This window comes from Silene latifolia, chromosome Y (genome assembly GCF_048544455.1).
Source record: "Silene latifolia isolate original U9 population chromosome Y, ASM4854445v1, whole genome shotgun sequence".
Taxonomy (NCBI): Eukaryota; Viridiplantae; Streptophyta; class Magnoliopsida; order Caryophyllales; family Caryophyllaceae; genus Silene; species Silene latifolia.
In genome coordinates, this window is record NC_133538.1 from 255,723,866 (window position 1) to 255,730,023 (window position 6,158).

Consider the following 6,158-nt stretch of genomic DNA (forward strand, 5'->3'; position numbering starts at 1 on the left):
CCACGGACTCGCTCAAAGACAGGCTGGAGGAAGTGCTGGTGGAGGGCAGGGAACTAGTATCCATCCTGTAATCAAGGCAAGGGACATGATAAGAGAAACAATGGCTGCTAACCGTGGCTAAAATAACGCGTTAACCAGCATGTGACAGCATGGAAGTCTCCTAAAAAGTCGAAAAATTCGACTCTACAGCACAGAAATCCCAAACAGTTCCTCAAAATTTTCGAATTACAACATGCAAGGGCGATAGGGGACGGGAAAACAGTGAGCAACAGTGGCATGTAAGAAACAATTAATATGAGATAGGTCATGCCAGCATAAAGACCGTCTGAAAGTCGAAATTTTCGACATAAATCGCCCTAATCGCTGTTTCTTTGCAAAGGCTCAGTGAAGCATGGCTAAGCATACATAGGAGTGCGATTTCAGTTAACAATCAGAAGTAAAAACCGCAACAAGATGCTAGCTAGACAGAATTCAACAGCAAAAAGCAAAGTGACAGTCGAAAAATTCGACTATCCTGAACTCATATCACAAAGATCATGTGAAATTCGAGTTAACATGTATTAAGCAGCGAGGAATTATGATCAATCATCCAGCAAGAAGAGTAAGGGCAATAAACTCAAATGAAGTCGAAAAATCGACCAACAATGGATATTCAAGCCCTAAATTCGATTTTTACCTCAGAAAATTCCAAATAATCGAAATTAAAATGCAAGAGGTTATGAGAATCACTTACTTGATGATGATAGACCTACAAATGCAAATAATCCTCAAATAAACAAGCAACAATGGTGGATTTCAGTCGAAAAACCCGCAAACCCGAATACCCTTCTAAAAACCGCGAAAATGAACACAAATAGGGGTAAATTTAAGGGGCTTTTGAAGATTAAAGAGCAAGCAATGAAATGTAGGGGATGGATTTTGTGATTTGGGCAAGAAAGAGAGGATTTGGGGGAGTTTAAATCGCAATTAGGGGTTTGTTTAGACGAAAATTAGGGTGAAATGAAATTAAAATAGGAAATAAAGAGTTTAAGATAGAAAACTCCCGTGTCCACTGTTCATTTCACTCGATCGAGTGATTTTAAATCACTCGATCGAGGGCTTTTATGGTCCAGCAGCTTGGTCGAGTAGAATTTCTACTCGATCGACCAATCCCTTTTCAGCTTTACTCGATCGACTTGAAAAACAGCTCGATCGATTAGTTTTACACTCGATCGAGTACAAAAAGTACTCGATCGAGGACTTTCCTCGTGTAGGCTCTTGAATTTTCGTCTTTTCCTCCTTGAATTGCGTGAAACTTCCCCAAACCTGCATAAGAACACACGCAAAAAGTTCCCAAAATTCCAAATACCCAAAAACACAGTCTACAGTCTTACGTCTATGCTAAAAATTGTCTAAAACTAATTGTCCTAATTAAAACGCAAATAAACAAATTCAAAAGAAATTCAAAAATTGTCTATTACAAGGTGTTACACGGGGCATTTCCCCGTTTAATTTCCATCAAATTTCAGTAGCCCCTTCGTGGGCTTCTGACTGGAGAACGTCACCTCAGCAACGCTGACTGTCCTCTTCATCTTCCATGAGCTTGAATTATCCTTTGAAACAGTAGGAGGAATGTAATTCCAATCTCTGTAGGTTCGAACTTGCTTCGTCCTTGCTCCTTTGTCATCTTCTTTGGCATCCTTGCTTCCAATTTGATTGATAATGGTTGCACCATGTCCTTTGACAGCCCCATCCTTGCTTTCAGCTGTACCTGCAGTGAGGAAAACAGACGAACTTTCCTTCTTTTTGCTCTCAATCTGAGGCGGAGGGTTAGCAATAACAGCAATATTCTCCAAATTTTCATTTGGAGTGTCACTAATAGGAACAATAGAAGAGAGAGCATTGCAAGGCTGGGCTTGCATGGGAGCTCTCCGGAACTTGGACTGATGAAAAATCAACTCCTCGTCCCCCACCGAAAGGTCAAAGTCTTCCCCACGCGTCTATTACCGCACGGCGGTGGACAAAAATGGTCTCCCTAAAATGATAGGGGTGTGTGCATCTTCGGGGATGTCTAAGACGACAAAATCAACGGGAATAAAGAACTTCCCGATCCGAACAGGTACGTCTTCTACTATACCTAATGGCCGTGATAGACTACGGTCGGCCATCCGGATCATGTTGGTGCAACTCGGTTTTGTCAAACCAAGTCTCTTAGCCAGAGACAAAGGTAAGACACTTACGCTAGCGCCTAAATCGCATAGCGCATTATCAATCAATTGCATACCGATATGACACGGAATTGAAAAACTACCCGGTCCGATTGCTTAGGGGTAACTTATTTTGAAATAGGGCGACCCCACCTCGATCAAAGCTACGGTCTCATGTCATTAATAGTCCTCTTACGTGCTAAAATTTCTTTCATAAATTTTAAATAAGAGGGTACCTTAGTCGACAATTCGATGAACGGCACGCGGCGACTTCCAGGCTTTTCAAAAGTTCAACAAATTTGCCAAACTGTTGATTAACTTTGGTATTCTGCAGCCGCCTCGGGAAGGGAACCGTGATTGGTATCTCGAGTCCCTTGTTTCTCTCTTCCAACGTATCTTCCGGTGCAAGTTCAGTATCCTTTGGACGCTTCTTACCTCTCGAACGAGGTCTTTCCGGTGATTTCTCGCTTAAATGAGCACTAGCAGGCTCTCGTATAAGCTTCCCGTCATTAATACCACTCGATCGATCAACTTCTTCATCGATCGAGCGGTTTCTTCTTCAATGATCGATCGAGCAAAGTTTCTACTCGATCGACCAATCTTATTATCTGCTTCACTCGATCGAGTAGGAATTCTACTCGATCGACCGGTTTGTTCCTCCTGTTCACTCGATCGAGTGGAAAACCCACTCGATCGACCACTATCATCCTCATTCTCGCTTCGATCGAACACGGTCTTGATCGATCGAGTAGTTCCTTTGTCGTGAGCCCTTTTTCCTCGACAAGACATCGTTCACCATCGTAATGGCTTCCCTAGGGTCCGATTTCTTCACTGGTCCCTCAAAAGAAAGACCGCTTCTCAATTCTATCAGGTTTACCGTCTCATGTGGATTCTTCTCATTTTGAGTCGGTAATTGACCCGGCTTTCTTGAGGATTGATTTGCAGCAAGTTGGGCAACTTGAGTCTCAAGTGCCTTATATGACGCGTTTTCTTTGTTGATTTTGTTGATCATTCATTTGCAATTGCTTCGATATGGCTTGCATCATGGACTTAAGCTCACCCATTTCACTCACCCCACTAGAAGATGATGTACCTTGGTTATGAGGGTTGAAAGAAGGAGGCTTCTCATAGCCCTGTTGATTCTTGTGTGGAGGAATGTACGGCTGATGCGGAGGGGTAGTGGGATTGAGTACATTCTGACTACTCCACCTCAAACTGGGGTGGACATTCGGCTCGTAGTAACTGTTGTTCTGCCTGTAGTGTTGGAAGGCAGCGCATTGCTCAAAAGGATTGGGACAATGATCTGAGACATGCCCCTCTCCCCCACATCTTCTACAGACGAAAGGACCGTCTGTCATAGCATTAACCCGATACATCCCTCAATTGGAAGCTCCTCCTAGCTCATACTTGTCAAACCTTGCAGTAAGAGCTTCAAGCGCAGCGACAGAAGAAGATTCAGCAGCTCTTCTTTTATTTCCTCTCGAGTTCCCATATTCAGCCTTATGGATGGCCAAATCATCTATGATCTTCCACCCCTTGGTTGCTCCCAAGTTTTAAGCAAATCGACCATTGGCTGCAACATCCAAAATAGCCCTCTGATCGTCATACAGACCATTATAGAAATGATTGCACAAGCTCCATTTTTCGAAACCATGGTGCGGTATGGTACGCACTAGCTTCTTAAATCGAACCCATGCTTCGTGAAAGTTCTCGTCAGGCCCTTGTTTGAAGCTCGTTATCTGAGCTCTAATGGCAATAGTCCTCGATGCAGAAAAGTACTTCTTATAGAACGCTAAAGCCAATGAATTCCAATCAGTTATGCCGTGAGCAGCTCGGTCCAAATCCCTATACCACTCCCTCGCAAAGATCGCGGAGTGAGAAGATGAACATGGTTTCTTTTATCTCGATCAATCGTCACGCCAAGGTGGGGGTATGGAGCAAAGCAATAATCAATAAAAGTCTCCATGTGCTTGCCGCATCCTCATTTGCGGCCCCACCGAACCGATTTTTCTCAACCATATTAAGATAAGAAGGCTTGGCTCGAATTTCTGGTTTCCCGGTAGCTCGAACCCCTTGTAAAGATCCTCACCTGTGGGTTGAGTGGCGGCAATGGTCGCTTCTTCGGCCATTTCGGGAAAGTCTGGAAAAATAACGGTTTCAACTGATGAGTGTGAGACTGGAGAAGAAGGTGGATTATCCTCGAACAGTTCGTTCTCGTAATAGTTGGAACGAGAACTAGACTCTTCCTCTAACTGTTGGTCTTGAAATAATCTCCTCTTTACGTGCAAAGATCTTTCAATCTCAGGATCGAATGTTAGTAATGGACCACCCCGCGACTGCGCATAAGAAGAAACTACAACAGAAAATAAGAATAGTCTAAGGAACGGGTGTCCCTTGGACTGAAAAGGACTAAAAATAAAGCAACTAATAAATTGAACAATTGCATCCCCAAGAACGGCGCCAAAATTTGACACGGCTATCGCAACCCTATCAAAGATAAAACCTAACGGTCTCAACTAAAATGTAGCGAGAGGCAATCGAGTATCGAATCCACGGGAGGTAACGTAATTATAGGTCTCATTTCTAATCCTATGGTAACAATTGGGGTTTGTTTGAAATTGGTTCTAAACTACGAAGTTTGAAAGGAAGAGAAATAAAATAAAGAGCAATAAAGGCAATAAAATATGATTAAACTATCAAGAAGAGAGGGACATGTCGGGATTTCGGTTCACTACGGTAGTCCAATAACTCATTGTAAATGATTGCATTTAACTAATGTGAGACGGATGTTAAAAGGTCCTTTCGGTCCACTTTCTATCCTAAAATACCACTAACTTAACTTTCGTCCTCATTAGGGTAGTCTCTTGTTTATAGCAGGCCTATTTAGTCCAATCTTTCGATCCAGGATTAATTTTAGCCAGATTAATGGGTGACATAGAAGCGTGCACTCAACTAGGTCGGGAATTACAGTTAAATTGCTATAGTGAGTGATGAGCCTCGTGATTAATTCGTCTAATTCATCTACTAAATCGTCATCTTTCTACCGCAGATTCCCTAATCCCAACATGAAGGGAATTTAGCTACTCATATCGGTAATTAAACTAACAGCAGACAAATTTCCAGCAGAAAACATAACGAATAAACAATAAATCGCAATAATGAAAATTAGGGCAAAGGTAAGTAAGAACACAAACGAGAATTTAAAGCAAACAAATGATTATTATTAATAAACGGAGAGAAAGGATTACAATCAGTGCGAATCCGGCGTAAAGAACAACTGAATCCGAGCAATAATAACCCCAAAGCAAAGTAACAGTGAAAAGGAAGAAAGTAACGTAGTAAAGTTTTCTACTGTGAAAGATAAAGTCAAAGCTAGATAAAAGATGATATTTAACCTAGTTAACATAGGTTTAAATAGAAAAATTAACTAAAGTCTCGAAATAAAACATCACACGGACTGATTAAAAGCCCATAATGACGAAACCACTCGATCGAGTGGATTAAAACCACTCGATCGACCATCTCTCCAGCAAAAGTTACTCGATCGACTAAGAAAGTCCTCGATCGAGTAGATGGTCCTTGTGCAGCTTAGTGATCGAGTGAAATGTCCCCCGATCGACCATCAAGGCATATGAAAACCACTCGATCGAGTGGCATAGGTTATGAAAACCACTCGATCGAGTGACTAGACTTCATTTCAGCTCACGTCTGCATCTAAGTGCCTCGTAATGCGTGCCACGACGCCTCCAAATGCAGTATCTTACTCTGGGACAATCCCGTCTCCTCTAAATGCATGCAAAAAGGACGAAAAGGAGTATGGTTCCACTACTTTCGCGATCATTCCTACAAAAAGGACAAAATACACCAAAGTAGCCAATTCGGGGCAAAATACCATAAAAACAGTATAGAAATGCATAGAAATACGTGCTGAAATAGGCTAAATAGACTATACATTAGGCACGTATCATATAT